Source organism: Melospiza melodia, unplaced genomic scaffold (genome assembly GCF_035770615.1).
Source record: "Melospiza melodia melodia isolate bMelMel2 unplaced genomic scaffold, bMelMel2.pri scaffold_32, whole genome shotgun sequence".
Classification (NCBI taxonomy): Eukaryota; Metazoa; Chordata; class Aves; order Passeriformes; family Passerellidae; genus Melospiza; species Melospiza melodia.
This window is the reverse complement of record NW_026948638.1, coordinates 138791-158906: the sequence shown is the minus strand read 5'-3', so window position 1 is coordinate 158906 and position 20116 is coordinate 138791.

The following is a 20116-nucleotide window of genomic DNA, read 5'->3' as shown; positions in this document are numbered from 1 at the left end:
TTGGTCTGAGTCTCGCCTCCTCCCAGACCCAGCCCGAGGGCTCTCGAACACAGGGTGAGGAACAACGAAGGTTTTCAGCATCTCTGCAGGCCCAGCACTCCGTTCCTGACATCCAGACATCACTCCAGTCTCTCAACTCTTAGGTGGCTCATTGTTTTTGGGGTTTTCTTAGTACATTCGGAGCAGGGGTCCCACACAGCATGCTGGTCCTTGGAGTTATTTTGCATATCCCTTCCCTCCAAAGTCTCTTCTCCTTGCTGTTCGGGAGGTATCCCACCCTTCAATGTCTCAGAGATGGGCCATTAACTCGCCCCAGCCAGGGCTTTTACTGATACAAAAACAACTATTAACAACAACGACCCGTAATTACCATAACACAAGCAGCAGCCCAACAGCAACAGTGGTAACCTTTTTCTCACAGAAAAAATTGGCAGAATTTTTTGTTCATTACAGTCCCCCTTCTTTTTCTTTGATCGAGCTTAAATTTTAAGCTCAAATCAACTTACAATTTTTGATTCATGGGTTTCATATTTAATTTTTTGAATTGACTATAAATTTCATGTGCACTTTGGTAATCACGATTACTTAACTTTGTTACTTTCCTTGGTTTCTTTAGGTTGGTCTGCATGGTAAATGCTGTTTTAATGAAACAGATAAATAAGCATAGTAAAAAGAGCAATCCTCCAAGTATACACACAGTGAGAAAAACTACCTTTTCCCATACATCCTTTTTGAAAATCTCCAGGTTCTCCCACCAACTGAAATCAAGTGTAGGAGTTTGTTCTTGATTATTTACACATGCTGATCTTTTCCATTTGAAATGTTCCTAATAATTGCATTCTTTGTTTTTAATACTGCCTGGAGCCTGATGACTTTGTTTAACATAGATATTGGGGTCTGAACTTGTCTTTTACAATTTTGAATTCTCTCTATTTCTATTTCACTTTGCTCATTCTGTTTAGTTTCTCCCAAATCATTGTATATAGGAACTCCTAAACTTGATTCCGTTTCTTTGGGTAATAAGAAGAAAATTGGTTTTATCATTCTAGTGGTGCAACTGCCAGACCAGTCTCCTGACAATTTGGTGTGTGCTGTGGTATCAGAGATCAAACCTAGGGGTTTAGAGCTCCCCTGAAATGTGTTTTCAGCTTCTGTTGGGCATTCCCAACATTTACACAGTTCTTTCATTTTCCAAAAGGGGGTTATCTCTTTTTCAGTACACTCATAACATTCATAAACTTCATGGTGATTACACTTGTCTCTTTCTTTTTTTTTCAACAGACTCTAATTTGTTTGGATCTCTTGGGATCCACTGGGTGGGTGAATACTCCACTGCTAAATACTTGTTACAAACAATCTTTCTTACCATTTTCACCATTTCTTTTCTTTTTACTAGATCTACTGAGCTTGTTTCAGCAGCATCACATTTAAAGTACAACCAGGCTTCTCCTATAGGGCACTCTCCCAGGAGTGTCTGCCTAAAAGTGGCAATATTGTGGGCTGTTATAAGTTAGTTGCGGTGGGGAATTAATCACCAACTAGTAAGTCCAAATAAAATGAAATTTATTAATTGATAGAGCAAGTGATAACAGGCAAAGTCAGTATTGGGTGCGCTGGGCAATAGGGGAGTCCCCCCTCCACCACTGCCGCACTCTTCTGATATTTCGTGGAGTTCCTATACAGTCCTGCTTCCGGGTTGATGTGTAGTACTCTGTGTATTCTTCTTTTGTGTCTAGGTGGTCATAGTCTACCTCCCGGACGTCTGAAGATGAAGGCTGGTATTTTCCCTATTTGCTAGGTTTATCTGATTCCTGGAATTTTAGGCTCAATCTGCTGAGTTCCTGGAATCCTAGGTTTACTGAGCGGATAAGCTGATACTGTGTTATCAATCATAGCAAACCCCCCACCCATATTAACAGTTTACTAAACAGATAAACAAATGTTTGTGAAACCTATTGTCTTTTACTTTCACCTTCCTTATCCTTTAAAGTCTGGAAATTTAGTTAAACAAACTAGAGGTGGTGCAACAGTCTTACTGGAATAACTTTGTCAGTTTTGATGAACAAACTTAAACTTTTAACCCATTACACCCGGTACAGCTGCTTCTGGGAATTCATCTCCTTGCATTCCTTGCAGCCCCAGAGCTCCTCAGAACACAGTCCCGTGCCTAAAACACCTGTCATGCCCTGTGCCCTAAAGAGCCCAGTCAGAGGTCCCAGACCTCCCAAGGGCTCCCGAACCATTTGTGTTCCCCGCGAGGGCCTCAAGTTGCGGCTCGGATGCAAATGTGTCCCCCAAGTGTCTTCCCAGACCCCCAAAAATCTTGTTCGAACCATTTCTGGGACATCAACTCCCATCATGCCCCACGCCCCACCGAGAGCCATTGCAGCTGCGCCTTGAACTCGCGTGATGCTCCGTGGCCGCATTTAACCGTATGATACCCACGCCTACAACTCCCATCACCCCCCGCACCCCAGGGAGTCCCGTTTGAGCCCCCCAAGGGCCCGCCCGGACCCCGCAGGGCCCCATATTCTCCTCCCTGACCTCCAAGGGCCCCCCTGGACCCCCAAGTGCTGCCCCGGATGCTGAACTGTCCCTCAGAATCCCTGAGTGCCCCTCCAAGTGCCCACCCGGCTCCCCCAAGTGTCCTCCAGACCCTCAAGTTCTCTCTGAATTCCCTCCTCAGACCCAAAACTGCCCCAAATGTGTTCCAGAAACGTCTCCATGGACCCCTAAGTGTCCCCTTTTACCCTGTCTGTGAAAATGATAAAAAAGATGACAAAAGGATTTATAATAGGACTAATTAGCATAAAGAAGGAGGAATAAATAGCCAACACTGCTCCATGAATTAATGAAGGGAATTGTGTTACTTAGAAGCAATTATCAATAAAATTTTTACTTGCTAAAAATGTATGGATTTTTAAATATAAATATTAAAATTCATTAATATAAATATAGAATAATACTATTATAAATAAATAAGAAAAAATTATCCTTTCTTAATTCATTCCTTTTTTTTTTTTCCATGGGAAAATGCATAAATTTTTTATGCTTTGGGATGTCATTCTGTAAGACACAGTCCAAAGATCCCTCATCTGCCTCCCAACTGCCGTCAAGGATGGAGATTGAAGCCCTCCCCAAGGATGAGATGAGACCCTTAAAATTCTAACCCAGGGATGCTGTCCTGACAGGAGCAGGATGTCTGCCATAGGAAGCGGGAGGTTTCTCTTAGGAACCAGTCCTGAAACAATGGGCCCCGCTGGCACTGGTTTGTGCTGTTCAGAACTGGACTGTCTGTACCTGTTCCCAATAGATTTATTCTCCACTGTGCCGTCGATGTGCCGTCCTGCTCCCCTCCCGGCGGCAGATTATAAAACACCCCTGAGTTAACCAAAGACTTTGACATTCTCCCTGATGTGACCAGACGGATCTATTGGCTGCACCACGAGGATTTCATCTCTCTGTTGGCCCCCTCCTTTCTCTCTCACTCTGTCCTTTATCTCCTTTCTAATCCTTCTATCGCATTTGCTGTGGGCACTCAATAAAAGGTGCATTTGTTTTGATTGAAAGTCCCCTGCTCTGTGTCTTTAGGTATTGGAAAATGATGATAAATAAAGTACACATAGTTCATAGTACAAAACGTAAACACCAGCCCAGGGGCAGGGAGTGTGCCTCTGTCTGACCTCTGGCAGGCCAGAGAAAAAATGTTATAGATAAGAAACAACAAACAACCTTGGAAACCAGAGCCAGAAAATTCCGACTCCTTCTTCGAAACACCAGGCTGGGAAAAAAGGATTCTCGGGGTCATCCCTGACCACAGGGAACGCGAGATTGGCCTTCTGGGCTGTCTGGGTCAACATCAGAGTAAATCTGGAAGTTTTGCTTTAGCCTATTAACCCATGTTGCTGGGGTCTTGTCTTTTTCCTGGGTGCCATCAAATGCTAACCTGGTATTACTCCCTCTAGGGACTGATTCTTTTATCCCTCTGGTCATCACGGATCTGTAATCTCTCATATTCCTTCTCCCCTCTTCTTGATTAGGGTTCCAGTCAGACTCCACTAAAGGCATTTTTTGGTCACCTGGGGGCCCGAATTGGTTTTCTCATTCCCAATTTTTCATTCCTGCAGTTCTTATTAATCGAGCTTGGGGAAAATAGGCTGTTAAAGATGGAGTTCAATTCTCCCTATGTATAAATATTAGGGCTAAAAACGGATCAATTTGATTTGCTATTCCTACTGGGTCTTCCACTAAATTTCACAATTCTTTCTTAAAGTTTCTAACTTTGGACGCAGTCAAAGGAGCATTTACAAATCCAATCTCACTGGCCACCCTGCACGTGGGAACTTCTCTGAGGGGGAATGATTTTTCCACTTCAGCCTCTTTGGTCCGGGTGTTACAACATCAGCTGTGGAGCCTGAGTGGTTAACTTCACTCCTGGGCATGAGATTCTGAGATGTTGTTTGGCTTCTCATTTGTGGTGGGGGAGGCAGAGCAGGAACTTGCTGGTGAATAAGGGGTGCATGAGATGGTAGAGGTAAGGGAACAGTAGTGAAGGGTAAAGAGAGTAAGGAGAGGGTGGAGGGGAAGGTGGTGGAGGTATAACTGGATTAGGAGGTGGTAAAGGAATGACAGCTGGGAGAGGAGGAGGAATTGGGTCCACAGCAAGAGGAATTGGAGGAAGGATTTGAGGTACTGCAAGGGTAGGAGGAGGTAAGTGGTCAAGGCGGTCCTAGTTTTTGTCAGCCTTCCCAGCCTCTTCTTCTTTTACTTTACTAGCTTGCTTTCCCTCTTTTAATTTATAGGCTCTTGTGTTTTCCTCCTCTGTGGTGTACTTTAGTCAACAGGTGACATTCTGTATCTGCTCCATGTCTGGATCCTCTTGAGTACTCAAGTATTGATGTCATTGGGTACACAACGGTTTGTCTCGTGTACTGTCCCATGGCCACTGCACCTGTAAATTTATCCTTGGCCATACCTTTGGGAAATAGTGGACCGTCTTTATTTGATTTAATCTTTTTGTTATTTCCCAATTTTGCCAGTTGTTAGGTAGTTTTCTTAAGATAATATTGGGAGGGATATTTTTAATTTTCTTCTTATTCTTTCTTGGGGAATTTACTTTCTCACTATAGCACTTCTCCACACCTTCTCAATGGGCCTTCAAAGAAACTCTAATGTGCCTCTACCCAAACCAAGGAATACCGACAGACAATGCAATCATTAAACAACTCAAGCTTGTTTGGCCCTTTCAACTTATTTCTTATTTTCAGTATTTAAGCCAAATCTTAAGCATTCAAATAACTCCTAAACCACTTGCATTCACAATTCTTACACTCTTTCATGGTTTGATGCTGGTGCAATGCCAGTGCCCCCATGAAAATACATTCTCCCTGGTGTCTGCTGTGAGATGTGACCAGGAATAGAACAAAACAGGCTTCCACTTAGAAATAAAGAAGACAAAACTTTATTAACCTACAACTATATGTAAAAAGAAACACAGAAAGAATGAAAATCTTCTAAAAACATTTCTCCTCCCCCCACCAAATTTCCAATACATCCATCCCTCAGATCACCAACTCTCAGTCCGTCACCACCTTTTAGATATCAATTCTCAGTTCATCAAGGAGTGAGTAGTCCCTCTTGTGCCATAGGCTTCCCCTGGAAACACAGTTGAGACCTCATGTGTTTCCTGTCACACGTGGCACCACCCAGAGATCATTGCCATCATGACATCTTCCTTCCATGTCCAGTGCTCTAACCACTGTGCATGGACCAGAGCTGCTTCTAGGATTTTCCTTTTAAGGGTACTTGGTCCAGTTCCAAAAAAATAGTACAGTCTCACACTTTCTGGACACCTGTCCCCCTCCAAATTTCACCCCCTGGGGACAAGGGGTCTCAAGAATAGAGATATTCTCCTCCCCTGAAGATCGAGGGCACCAACCACCCTCCTTGCCTGTCGTCTCTGTTCACACGCTCCTTCAGATCACATCACTGCACTCACTTGGCTCTGAGCCATTGCCTCCCCACTAAATGCAGTCTCCGTCTCATAGGAAAAAACGGTTCTGTCCATAGCTATACAAGAAAAGTCCAGCCAAAGGACTTTGCAAAGGATCTCCTTCCACCTAAGATTTTTCTTCACTTCTCTTGTGGCCCATTTCCTCTTATCTCATCTCTTATCTCTCTTCTCATCCAACTCCAGGAGGATCAGCATTTGTAAGGTTTCCATCATCCAAGAAAAAGGGTTAAAAATCTCAGTCTCTGCCTGTCCAGAAGTCCCATGGCTCCCTTGCCAGGCACCTTTTCCCTGCACCCCTCCTCCTTCTCGCCAGCCATGCTAACAAATTCCAAGGTGGCACAGGCACAGACCCAGACACCAGCTCTCTCTCTCTCTCTCTCTCTCTCCTGGCGGGGGTGGCTGCCTGATGACTCTTCAATATTCCTCCACCCTTCCATCCTTGGGGCCTCTTCACTTCCCATCTCTGTCCAAGGCCCAGGCCTGCCTCACCCGGCCGCATGGCTTCCCGGCCCCCACCCAACTGGCAGCAGCTGGGCAGGGGAGAGGTCTGAACTCTTTCACCACCAGAACCCAAGAGAAAGTTTTCCTGGGAGTTCTCTGTTTTTAACCTCTGTGTTCTCAGAGGCGTATCCATGTCCCCAGTGGCCCCACCAGGTGCCAATATTCAAATCTGAACACCCATTGGTTTGACCACAGCATCCCAAAAAACTCCCTTCCTCTCAAACCATGACAGGGTGATAGGAACATATCGACTCTATCTTATCCTTGTATGTTACTTTCTGAAATTGTATAGTTATTGATGTTGTTCAATTTGTATAGCTATTGATAAAATTGTGTAGCTGTTGATTTTTTTACTATCCTAATATGCTGCCTTTAGCTTATTCTTGTGTTGCCTTATAAAGTTGTACAACTGTTGGTATTGTCAATAGTCTAGAAGTGGAGGTAAAAGGATTTTTGATGATAAATAATGTAAGTTTGGGGAATTAATCAAGGTCAGCACATGGATGTATTCTGGAGTTAGTGGAATCTACACAAAGGATACTTGTACCATGTTTGCTATTTCTTCAGCAAGGACCCTGTAGGGGGATGGTAGACATGGCATTTATTTAAAAGAAAAAAAAAGGGAATTGTAGGCACACAGTTTGTGTTAATTGGGAGTGGGACTATGGCTGAGCCTCATCCCTAAGGGTGACAACCATGCAGGACAGGTGAACTGTATTAAAGGTAATGAGACATAGAGTGCTGAGGTGTACTGACCGACTACAAAAGGGTACAGAGGGCACACAGGTGCAATGCATGTAAGATGAAGGGTATAAAAGGTTGTACTGAAGAACAATGAAGGGCTGTGGAAGAATGACTGGATAAACAGGGTCATGGGTCCCTGGAGAAGTTGTACAAGCAAACCCCTTGTTAGTTTAGCATGAGTAAAAGCATAAGTAGGCCGCTCTGCTTGTTAGCTTGATATGAGTTGGCTTCAGTTGACGTAACTAGGCCTTGCGCCATGATAAGGAGTTTGCAAAGTATGCTGCATCATGCTGACAAGGTTGAAAGGGCAAGGACAGCAGCAAAAATAAGGAAGAAAAGAGGTTTTGCAATATAAAAATAGAGAAGTAAAAGCAACGAGAATGAGCAAGAACCCTGTGTTAGAAACCACAAAGTAGGAGGAGTGTGTAAAAATAACCTTTTGCTTTAAACCAATGAACTAATGACGAGTATGGATAATTATGGACAAGTATGAAAAATTACTGAAAACATATAAAGGTGTCATTGTACTCAAAATAAACTGAAGCTTGCTTTACCAATCACATTGATTGATCGCATGTCTTCCCTTGCTGCCGTCAAAGGGCTGATACTTGAAGCCTTCTTTGGTGTCAGTTGTACCCCCAGCTGTGACATCTGGTGACCCCGATGTGATCCTGAGGTGATTTGATCAGACAACTGTGGACCTAAGAGCAGTAAGATGGTGGAGCCAGGTGGACTATGAGCTTGGGAACTGAGCCAGGTGGACCAAGAGCCTGAGAGCCTAAAAATCTGGATGAGTTATAGCCAGGCAGACCGGAGAGCCAGAAAAAAAAGTAGGTGGACCTGAGAGCCTAGAAGCCTGGACAATGTATGAGTTGCCCCCCCAAGAGGAAGAGTGCTGGATTTGAGGAGCAGATGCTACACACTTTGCTTATTTGGTACGAGAGAAATAGAGTGAGGCTATGCACTTTGTTTGTTTGGAAGGGGATGGCTTGGGAGCTAACACAAACTGCCTTTTTTAAAATGTGGGAGAGTACCAGCCATGTTTTTGCTTATGTCCCTCCCTGCAGGAAGAGTGGAGTGAGCCCTGCATTCCCTGGTGATGTTTTAGCCTGCTCTGTGATGTCACAGCTCATACTATAATGTCACACAGCTGGTCTCTGATGTCACAGCCAATTCTGTGATGTCATAATCTCCTCTGTGATGTCAGACCTCTGCCCTGTGATTTCGCAGCCGGCTCTGTGATGTCACAGAGACAGCCTATGATGCCATAGCTGCTTTGTGACCTCACAGAACCTCTGTGATGTCATGGCTCACTCTGTGTTCTCATGTTATCAGATGATAAATTGTCTACACCAGGTGAACACACACAATGCTGGTTCTCCAAAACCCCAGGCCTATGGAAACCACACAATGTCCATTGTGTGAGAAGGGGAACTGAAATTCACCAGCCTCAGTGTCCTGCCAGCTCAGCCAGGCCCACTGGAACATTGGGGTCCATGAGCACCAGGGACCACCAGATAGACCCCCAGGACAGGAGAATGCATGGCAAAAGGGGAGGGGAAATATGTTAATGAGTTAGGGGAATGATTATCATATGTATGTTTAGCCCAGGACAATCAATGAATATGTATGCAAAATACAGAATGTAAACAGAAACTTTCCTGCACTCAGCATGCACAGCTTTGGGAGGAGTTCCCGCTCTGTGCATCCAGCCAAATAAACAATGCTGCTTCTTAATGCTACATTGGGATTATGGATTTTTCTATTTTGCTATTTTTTTGGTAACAATCCCACTCCCAAGGAAAGCTCTGTCTCCTGCTGTTCACAAAGAGAGAAAGGCTGGTAGGAGATGTGGTGGTTGGAGGCTGCCTGGGGTACAGTGACCATAAAATAATTGAGTTTTCAACATCCTGTGAAAGAAGGAGTGGCATCAACAAAATGTGTACACTGGAATTACAGAGAGCAGACCTTGGTATATTTGGGATGCAGATTTGGAGAGTAGTCAATCAGGTACTCATTTTTTAAGGGAAACAGCCCTTAAAAACAAAGGTGTCCAGGAATGATGGACACACCTCAAGAAACTAATTGTAAGGGGGAAGGAGCAGCCTGTCCCTCTGTGCCAAAAGATGAGCAAGCTAGGAAAATTACTGTCCTGGCTGGGCATGGAGCTTTTGTGGGAACTCAAGGAAAGAAAAGAGGGTGCATCACCTTTGGAGAGAAGGTCAGGTGACTCAAGAAGTGGTTAAGAATATAGTTAGGCCATGCAGAAAGAAAAGTAGAGATGTGAAAGTTCAATTAGAGGTTAACCTGGCGGCTTTGGGAAAAAATTATAAAAAATATTTTTATCAATAAATTAATACCAAAAGGAAGTGTAAGGAGAACATCTATTCATTGTTGGATGCAGTGGGGAATAGAGTAACTAAAGATGAGAGAAAAGCTGAGGTACTTCCGCCGTCTTTTACTCAATTTTAAACAGTAAGACAGGTTGTCCTCAAGACAAGTGTTCTCTTGAGCTGGGAGATGGGCACAGGGAGCAGAACAGTCCCCTGGAATCCAGGAGGAAGCAGTTGGTGACCTGCTGAGCCACTCAGATGCTCACAGGTGTCTCTGGGATCAGATGGGATCCATCCAAGGGGGATGAGGGAGCTGGTGGATGAGCTCTCCAAACTGCTCTCCATCATTTACCATCAGTGCTGGCTCAGCAGGGAGGTCCCAGAGCACTGGAGGTGCCAATGTGAGCCCATCCCCAAGAAGGGCTGGAAGGAGGAGCTGGGGAACTCCAGGCCTGTCAGCCTGACCTGGGTGCCCAGCAAGGTCATGGAACAGATCACCCTGAGTGCCATCACAGGGCACCCACAGGATGGCTGAGGGATCAGAGCCAGCCAGCGTGGATTTCAGTATCTGCACTGATGATCTGCATGAGGGGACTGAGTCCAGCATCAGCAAATTTGCAGATGGCACCAAGCTAGGTGTGAGTGTGGATCTGCTGGAGGGCAGGAGGGCTCTGCATAGGGACCTGGACAGACTGGATCCAGGGCCCAAATCAAACAAGATGAGGTTGAACAAGACCAAGTGCTGGGTCCTGCACTTTGGCCACAACAACCCCTGCAGCACTACAGACTGGGGACAGAGTGGCTGGACAGCAGCCAGGTTGAAAGGGACCTGGGGGCACTGATGGACAACAGGCTGGATATGAGGCAGCAGTGTGCCCAGGTGGGCAAGAAGGCCAATGGCCCCTGGCCTGGCTCAGGAATGGTGTGGCCAGCAGGAGCAGGGCAGGGATTCTTCCCCTGCACTCAGCACTGGTGAGGCCACACCTCGAGTGCTGTGCCCGGTTGTGGACTCCCCAATTTAGGAAGGACATGGAGGGGCTGGAGCATGTCCAGAGAAGGGCAACAAGGCTGGTGAGGCATCTGGAACACAAGTCTTGTGAGGACTGCCTGAGGGAGATGGGGTTGTTTATCCTGGAGAAGAAGAAGCTCAGCCAGACAGGGCAGTGTCAGGGCACAGAGCGGACTTGATGATCTCCAAGGTATTTTCCACCCTTGCTGATTCTGGGATTCTCTGAAACCACCCTTGGAGCAGATGCAGGAGGAGCCCTGGGCCTCCTCTTCAGAAGCTCCAGCAGCCCAGGTCCCTCAGCTTCTGCTGCCAGCCCCAAAGCCCATCCTGTCAGTCCTGCAGAGCCTCTGCAGCTCCTCCTCATCACCCAGAACAAGGAGCCCCAGAGCCAGACACAGCAGCCCAGATGTGCCCCCCTGGCCTGGGGTGCCTCTGGCAAGGGAGCAGCACCAGGCACTGCAGGAGCCTGCAGACAATTCCTGCAAAACTTGTAGGATGATCCTGCTCCCCAATGGACGTTCCCATGGTGCCAAGTCAGGAACTGCAATGGGGAGTGGGGCCAGAGAGGAAAGGGCCAACAGGGATGGGCTGTATGCTGGGGAGGGGACAGGGATGGGCAATAGGAGGAAATCTGGATCAGGAAAGAGGAAAAAAAGCATAGGTGAAGGAAAGGAAATGCTTAGGGCAGTTTGGGGCTGGCTGCCAGGCAGCCCTAGCTCTGAGCAACAGCATCTGCAGTGGGACAGGAAACTCCCAGCTGATGGGAACAAACTTTCTGGCTGACTGCAGAGGCCAGGACAAAGCTGAGTGCTTTCCCTGCTGTCCCCCAGCCCTTGCTGGCCCCAGGGCCTGATGGCATTTGTGCTCCCTCAGGTTCATGTCCCCACAGCAACAGCATGGGGGTGCTCCCCCTGTTGTGTTCAATGCAAACAGGGGCTCCTGAGGCAGTGCTGCCATGTCTGTGCCTGCAAGGATGGGGCACCTTTGTGAGCTGGGGAAGAGGCCATGAATGCAGAGGAGGGAATGTTGTTGGCAGCTCCATGAGGATCCTCTGGGACACTGCCCTGGGCTGTCCAGTGCACTGGGGATGGATCAGCCCCTGCTCTGCTGCTCCTTCCCATCTGCCCCAGGGCCCTTGCAGAGCCCCAGCCATGCTGTTTGCTGTCAGCCTGCCCACGGCCAGCCTGGGGCTGCTCACGGGGGTTTTCTGTGCTGAGCATTGGCCTGGCCGTGTTCTTGAGAGAGCCTGGGCAAGGAGCCTGGAGCCCCCAGGGCCTGGGCTGAGGCATCAGCACTGCCCCAGCAGTGCCCATGGCCTGTCCCTGCTGCAGCCCCGGCACCGCCACCCCCAGGGCTGTGCCCGGCCCCAAGAGCACTCAGGCCCTACAGCAACACCAGGGCCACCAGGGCAGCGTGGCAGGGCCATGGCAGCAGCACTGGCAACACCAAGTTGCTGCTGCTGCTGGGCACAGCTGCTGGGCCAGCACTGATCTGCCCCCAGCTCTGCACACAGACATTGCTGCTTCAGCTCCAGAGAAGGCAACAAAAGGGCATCTCTACAGAAAACTTTGCTGGGAGGTCCTTTAGTTCATTTAAAGCCACCAAGAGATCCACTACTCATTGACACTTGGCCACTGTGAAGGTGGAGATAGACAAAATGATAAAGGGCAGAAGCAATGACCTTGCTTTGTGAATATTACTGTATCTAAAACAAGGAAAAAATAACTCAGCAACAAAACCAACAAGAACTATTATGGCTTATATTGGGATTTTAAGAAATTGCTAACCAGATTAATTTTTCTGACATCCTCCAGTCACCAATCTCCACACTGCCGCCTTGAGCTCCTGGTTCCTCAGGCTGTAGATGAGGGGGTTCAGGGCTGGTGGCACAACCGAGTACAGAATTTACACTGCGAGATCCAGGGATGGGGAGAAGATGGAAGGGGGCTTCAGGTAGGCAAATGTGCCAGTGCTGAGGAACAGGGAGATGACCGCCAGGCGAGGGAGGCAGGTGGAAAAGGCTTTGTGCCGTTCCTGCTCAGAGGGGATCCTCAGCACAGCCCTGAAGATCTGCACATAGGAGAAAACCATGAACACAAAACAACCAAAAGCAGTAGAGACAGGGAAAATAGAAACCTTAAGTTCCCTGAGATAGGATTTAGAGCAGGAGAGCTTAAGGATCTGAGGGATTTCACAGAAGAACTGGCCCAGGGCATTGCCATGGCACAGGGGCAGGGAAAATGTATTGGCTGTGTGCAGCAGAGAATTGAGAAATCCAATGGCCCAGGCAGCTGCTGCCATGTGGGCAAAAGCTCTGCTGCCCAGGAGGGTCCCGTAGTGCAGGGGTTTGCAGATGGACACGTAGCAGTCATAGCACATGATGGTCAGGAGGAAAAATTCTGCTGACACAAAGAAAAGAAAAAAGAAAACCTGTGCAGCACATGCTGAGTATGAGATGTCCCTGGTGTCCCAGAGGGAATTGTGCATGGCTTTGGGGATAGTGGTGAAGATCATGCCCAGATCGCTGAGGGCCAGGTTGAGCAGGAAGAAGAACATGGGTGTGTGCAGGTGGTGGCCACAGGCTACGGCGCTGATGATGAGGCCGTTGCCCAGGAGGGCAGCCAGGGAGATGCCCAGCAAGAGGCAGAAGTGCAGGAGCTGCAGCTGCTGTGTGTCTGCCAATGCCAGCAGGAGGAAGTGGCTGATGGAGCTGCTGTTGCACATTTGCTGCCTCCGGACATTGGAACCTTTTGAAGGAGAAAAGACAGGGACGACTGGGGGGAGATTTCTCACAGAAAAATCAAAGTTGTTTCTCACAAACAGTTTCCTGCCACTGAACACCTCCCCCTTGTCTATGTCTAGGAGACCTTACTTCACCTTTGTTGCTGGAGCCCTGATTACTGCTGGCCAATGTTTTCTGAGGAGCTGGACCTTGACCCACAGGACACCTGGGAGTCAGCCCTGACCTCCAGTCAGTTCAGGGCAACTGTGAGGGCAGGGGCCAGTCCTGATGTTTGGATTTGGATAAATAATCTTCTCCTAAAGCAGACGAGCTGCCTGGGTGAAGGAATGGGGATAGCAGGATGCAGAACGAGAGATTCTGCTGCACGTGCAGAGAACAGAGAGTCCAAAGAAGCAGGAGGATTGTCTGAGGCTTAGTGCAGACTTAGGGGAGCTGCTCTGTCCCTCTCTCCTCTTCCAGCTGTCCTGAACTTGCACCTTTCTGAGATCCACTCCCGTGTTACCCTGGACAGCCAGGAGACACTGCTGATTCTGTCTTTAAGTTTTGATGACATATTTTTAATCGTATATATTTTATTTTTATGATGAAAAAAAAAAAATAAACCAAGAGGAGAATGTGAGACCAGGACCTGCTAGCCTAGAGATTATGGGAGTGCAGCTCACTGAATGTGCCAGTGTCTCACCACATCCTTTCCTCATTGGGCCTCTCCTCTTCCTCTTTTGCCATCTTTTCTTTGTGTCATTTGTGCTGCTGTTTTCAACTTGTCATTGTAACAGGGCCAGACATTGACATGTTTGGGGGACAATGGGTCCAAAAGATCCTGTCTAGTCAAAGGTTTTCTACCTAGGTGTGTTCTGTGCTCACCAAAGGTCTGAGCAAAGAAACCAAGAGAAGTGTGCCCAAATCCCAAAGCTTTGCTCCTTTGCAATCTCCCACAGATCTGCCTCACAGGTGTCTTCAATCACAATTCCATAGGTAAGAAGAGGTAATGTATTTCACTGGGAAATGATGCACTGCTTTGGCAAATATACATCACCTGTATGTATATTTACCCGGGACAGCACTCCAGCTGTGTTGTTTGCCCCTTGTTTGCAGAAGGATGAGTGCACTGGGAGGCCAATAACAAGTGACAAGGGTTCCTCAAATCTACACTGCAGCCTGGCTGCCATTCAGCCCAGAGCTAGGGGATCATTTCTTCCCATGGACCAGTGCTTGCCAGTGGAATGAATTCCTGCACAGCTGGAAGAAGCATTTCTGGATTCAGCTCCAGCTCTTGGTGGGCTGCATGGTCATTGACAATGCTGCCCTTCTAGAAATTATTCTGCAGTTTCCTTTGATAGTCATTTGAAGCTTTTAAACTTCACATTTCAATTTGCTTTGCCTTAGGGAAAAACATTTCTGGGCCCAGTGAAAACTGTAACCTTTTGACAGCAAAGTCCTCATGGTTGCCAGCTTCTGATGTTACACAATGTCACCTGGCTGCATGTGTCTGCTTAGCTCTGGGTCTAGTTCTGGCCTAGTAAAGCCCAGGCAGGGTGGAACATTGCAGGGAAAACTGGTCAGTGAGCTTATGGGGTTGCCATCAGGAGCAGAGTGAATGTGCCCTTTGGGGATTTCTCTGGAGACAAAATTAGGGACCTACTCCATGCCACAATATTCTCTTAGATCTTTCTAAAATATCCTAGAAAAGGCTGTGAAACTTCACATCTCCTTGCACAGCCACTGTTTGAAGAGGGGCATTTTGGTCCCTCCTCAAAGTCATTGCTCTTGCACATCAGAAACATGAACATCCACCAACAGGAATGATGCATGGTCCTGCTGCTGCTGCTGCTGCTGCAGAGGACTGGGCAGTGCAGACCTGGGTATTACCAATATGAGCACTTAATTAGCATTTCATGCCCCTTCAAGCTGTGCAGATCCCAGGGCTTTTTGTTTCAAAGCAGCCACTGCACCATCTCTAGGGAAGAACAGGAAATGGGAAACAGCGACTGCCAGCCTTGCAGGGGTGTGGGGGAAAACCTGAAGTGTCTGCATCAAAAGATGAATGGGAAGAGTGTAATTGCCAAAGCAAATGCTTTGTTAGGATAGCAGGAGCAGTTCTTTACTGCATGCTTGCATGAAGATCATTTGGGATCTCCTTTTTGTGTCTCATGCAGAAAAGGAGTTCTAAATAATACCACGCCACTTAAACCAGATTGGGATGTAGCTCTGTAGTGGTTCACAATGAAGCAGACTGCCTGCTTTGTCACTGCCAGCCCTGGTGAGCCTGCAAGGGACTGTAGTGTATCCCATGCCTGTTTTGCCTCCAAGCAGAGCTTGGTTTTCCTTATTAGTGTGGAGTAAATACAAGAGTAATAAAATGGACAATTAAACTGGCCACTTTGGAGGATATGCTCATGCTTTCACACGTCAGTCCTGTACCTCATGCTCCCAAGGCTTGTTACTCATAATGAAATATTTGAACAAAAACACCTCTGCTCTCATGTTACATCTGAATAAAATTGCACAAGATCATCAAGAATTCTGCTGTCAGGAACAAGACAAGAGCCTTCCGACAGTCACGTGCAGCTGTCCTGGATTGCTGCAGCCCTTTGTGAAAAGCTGCTGCAGACAGAGTGTTTGGAGTTGGTGTGGGCCTTTATGAAAGATCTGTGGAGCAGTGTGCAGGGCTCTCCTGGCAGGAAACTGTTTGTCCAAGCCCAGGGACACGGTGCCGGCAGCAGCGGAGCGGCCCCGCTCCCAGCCCGAGAGTCTGTGAGCTGAGCCATGCCGGGGAGAAAAGGCAGCGAGGGGCTCCAGCCCAGCTGCTTCACTGCCCTGCCCGCCCCATGGAGCTCTGCCATGGGAGAAAGCCGACGCCGGACGAGCCCCCGAGCCTCCATCAGCTGCTGGAACTGCTCCGTGACAGCTCCTGTTCTTCCGAGAGAGACCCCGGCGCCTTCTTGTAATGCCTGTCATGGGGGGATTCTGTTTGTTAATAAACTGTTGGGGGTTTCCACTTTCATCTATTAGGAATAATTTCCTATTGCCGGAAAGGGATTGTTGGAACACTTTAGAGGAGACGACTTATTGCACAATATCCTGTTTGAAGTTGTCTGAACTGTGTGAGAGAGATGGTGTCACACAGGAGCATCCCCAAGGCTGCTGAGGGGAAGGCACAGAGGAAGACAAACCCAGTATTTCTGAGGGAACTCCTTGGCACCAAACCAACCTGAGTTATCAAACAGCAGACCTGATGTTTCGAGACATGGGCCAAAGGGGAAACCTTTCAGTGTGTTTGGTCCAGGCTGGGTTATGCTCGAGGCAAAGGTGTGTCAGTGTGTTGGATAATACTCTTTTCTTGACCTGGAGATGGGGACACTGAGAGGTGTTTTAAAAACTTTTATTCCATTTTCAGTCTCATGAGAAGGGTGAGACAATACAGATGTTCTAATTCACGCCATCACAATCAAAAGCCAACTACTTCCTAATTATAATACATTATAAGTGTTTCTTGGTCTATCAGCCTTTTTGCCATGCCATGTTGTAGATGCCTTAAAGCCAATTATTTGAAACTACCCCTCGTGGGTCCCACTACAATGCATCTTTCATAGATCTGTTTTTCCAAAGTCTTATTTGCAAGGCCATTTTTTGAAACTTTTATCTAGCTCCATTTCTCTCTCAACAATATCTGTCCTATTCCATGGAAATTTTTAAGTTAGTATTTTTGTTTCAAGATTTATATACAGATTCATACTTTGTGGGCCTTCTATTAGGCTCTAAAAACTTTCTACAAATCCATTTCCCACATCAGTGCACTTGGCTCCTTCTCTCCTCATTGTGCCTGGCAAGCACAGGAGCCCAGAGTTCCTGCAGAACCCATCACAGCACTCAGTGGGAGCAAACTTGTGTCCAGTCCTCACCTGGAGCTGTGGTGCCCAGCATTCCAGCACACTGCAATGAGGAACTGTTCCTGCTCTTTCAGAAGGAGCTAAGGAGCTTTGGCCTTCAGATCAATTGTCTGCAGGCTCCTGCAGTGCCTGGTGCTGCTCCCTTGCCAGAGGCACCCCAGGCCAGGGGGGCACATCTGGGCTGCTGTGTCTGCCTCTGGGGCTCCCTGTGCTGGGCAGTGAGGAGGAGCTGCAGAGGCTCTGCAGGACTGACAGGATGGGCTTTGGGGCTGGCAGCAGAAGCTGAGGGACCTGGGCTGCTGGAGCTGCTGAAGAGGAGGCCCAGGGCTCCTCTTGCAACTGCTCCAAGGGTGCTTTCAGAGAATCCCAGAATCAGCAAGGGTGGAACAGGCCATGGAGATCATCAAGTCCAGCCTGTGCCCTGACACTGCCTTGTCTCCCCTGAGCCTCCTCCAGGATAAACAATCCCAGCTCCCTCAGCTGCTCCTCACAGGACTTGTGCTGCAGACCCCTGCCCAGCCTTGTTGCCCTTCTCTGGACACGCTCCAGCCTGTCCGTGTCCTTCCTGAATTGGGGGGCCCAGAACTGCAAACAGCACTCGATGTGCTGCCCAAGTAGTGTCGATCACAGGGGAAGAATCCCTGCCCTGCTCCTGCTGGCCACACCATTCCTGATCCAGGCCAGGAGCCATTGGCCTTCTTGCCCACCTGGGCACACTGCTGGCTCATGTCCAGTCTGCTGTCCATCAGTCCCTGCAGGTCCCTTTCTGCCTGGCTGCTCTCCAGCCGCTCTGGCACCTTGTTGAGGGAGGCAGGCAGGGAGGGAACGGGTCCAGATCCAGTCCTTCCTGAAATGTGGTGTTTGCTGGTACTGCCAGTTCCCACATCTTGGTATTTCTGTATTCTGGCACAGCCCAAGTGCAGCAATTTGCTGGCAAAGAAAGCCAAAACCAAGCAAATACCTGGTACCTACAGCAACCCGATCTCGTGTTTGCTGACACCGCCAGTACCCAGATCGGGAATTTTTCAGATGCCTACACAGCACAATTCCAGCAATTTGCTGGCACAGAAAATTAGCATCAGGAAATTTCTCAGTGCCGGCTCATCCCTCACCCAGATCTGTTGTGCGCTGGCACTGCCAGTGCCCACATCTGGCAATTTCCCTCTTCTGGCACCACCCATGTCCAGCAATTTGCTGGCAAAGAAAGCTAAAACCTGGCAATTTCCCCTTGCCAGCACCGCCCAATCTGGAGTTTGCTGGCAGCAGGACCCCAGGAAAGAAGGAAGGAAAGAAGGAAAGAAAAAAGGAAGGCATCCAGATCCAGTCCTTCCTGGAGCCTGAAATGGGCTGTTTGCTGGCACTGCCAGTGCCCAGATCTGGAAATTTCCCTATTCCGGCACAGCCCAAGTGCAGCAATTTGCTGGCACAGAAATCCAAAACCTGTGGCAGCTTCCTGCTACTGGGTCTGGCACCACCCACATCTTGCATGTCATGTAACCAGAACCCAGATTTGGAAATTTCCTGGTGCCAGCAGAGCCCAAATCTGGCAGATTTCTGTCGCTGGCAATGACACCACCCAGATCTGGTGTTTGCTGGCAGCACCAGCGCCCAGATCTGAAAACTTCCTGGTGCTGGCACAGCCCAAGTCCAGCGATTTGCTGGCACAGAAAGCCAAAATTTGTAAATCTGCAGGTTCTGGCTCCAGCACCATCCAGATCTGGTGTTTTCTGGGATCGCCAGTACCTAGATTTGGAAATTTCCCAATGCCTTCACAGCCCAGGTCTAGCAATGTGGTTTTAGCTAGCTTAGGAAGAGAAGTTCCTTGGACGGTGACTTTCCTTTTTCTTGGAACTGTTTAAACCTGCTCTGGACTGAAAACCCAGACAAACACCGGCAGCAGCTCACACCTGTGGCCCCCCCCGAGCTCTGGGACGCTGCATTCCAGCGCCAGAGGGACTTAGAAGAGACTGAGTGAGCCAACTAGAACACACGAAAAGGACTTTCTGAATTTGCCATCTCTTCAGCACTGTCCGAGGTTTTATTTAATGCTATTCATTTTTCATGCTTGTGAATACTTTACTTGTTAAATAAACTGGGTTTTTTTTCACTTTTCTCCAGGAAAGTTTTTTCCTGAACTAGTAGGGGGAGGGGCTTCTTGAACTTCTTTCTAGATGGACCCCTTTTGGAGATTTCCTCCCAAAATTTGCCCTAAACCAGCACAGTCATCATGAAAATTTCACCAGTGACATAATTTCCTGGTGGCAAATCTTGTGACAGAAGCTTGACCTTGTTCTCCATGAGAGATTCTTGGGAAGAGCAGACAGGAGAGAATTCCTGGAAAACTGAAACAGCATTCCAGAAGTGAAATGAAAATGAAGGAAACAATCCAAGATGTTTTCCTCTGTTAATTTCTATGCTCCCCTTTTCCATGTTGCACTACTTCTCCATCCCAGTAATTCCAGATGCACCTCACCTCTAAGATTGGTGACTTAGGGATTTTTAGACACTGTAAAATACCATGAGCCACACAGAGTTTTCCTTCCCCTGTTTTTACTGGAAAGCAACACTGGAGATGTAAGTGTGGTGCTTGGGTCAGGTAGGAATCCTACACCAAGGGAAGGTGGCCCGACAGTGTTTGACCCTCAGCAAGGACAATGCCCAGCAGCAAGCGAGGGGATCGCTGTGCCAGTGTGCAGGAGTCAAGGCTCTGCATCTGGGCTCAGCGCTGCAAAGTTCCCGTGTTTGGGCAGACGGAGGGGCTGTCCCCGGGGCGCGCGGGGCTCGAACGTGGGGCTCGTGGGGCGAGCGGGGAACGGACACGGGGACGAACGGCCCCGGTGCTTCAGTTGCAGCAGCGGCAGCGGCGGCAGCGGCAGCGGCGGC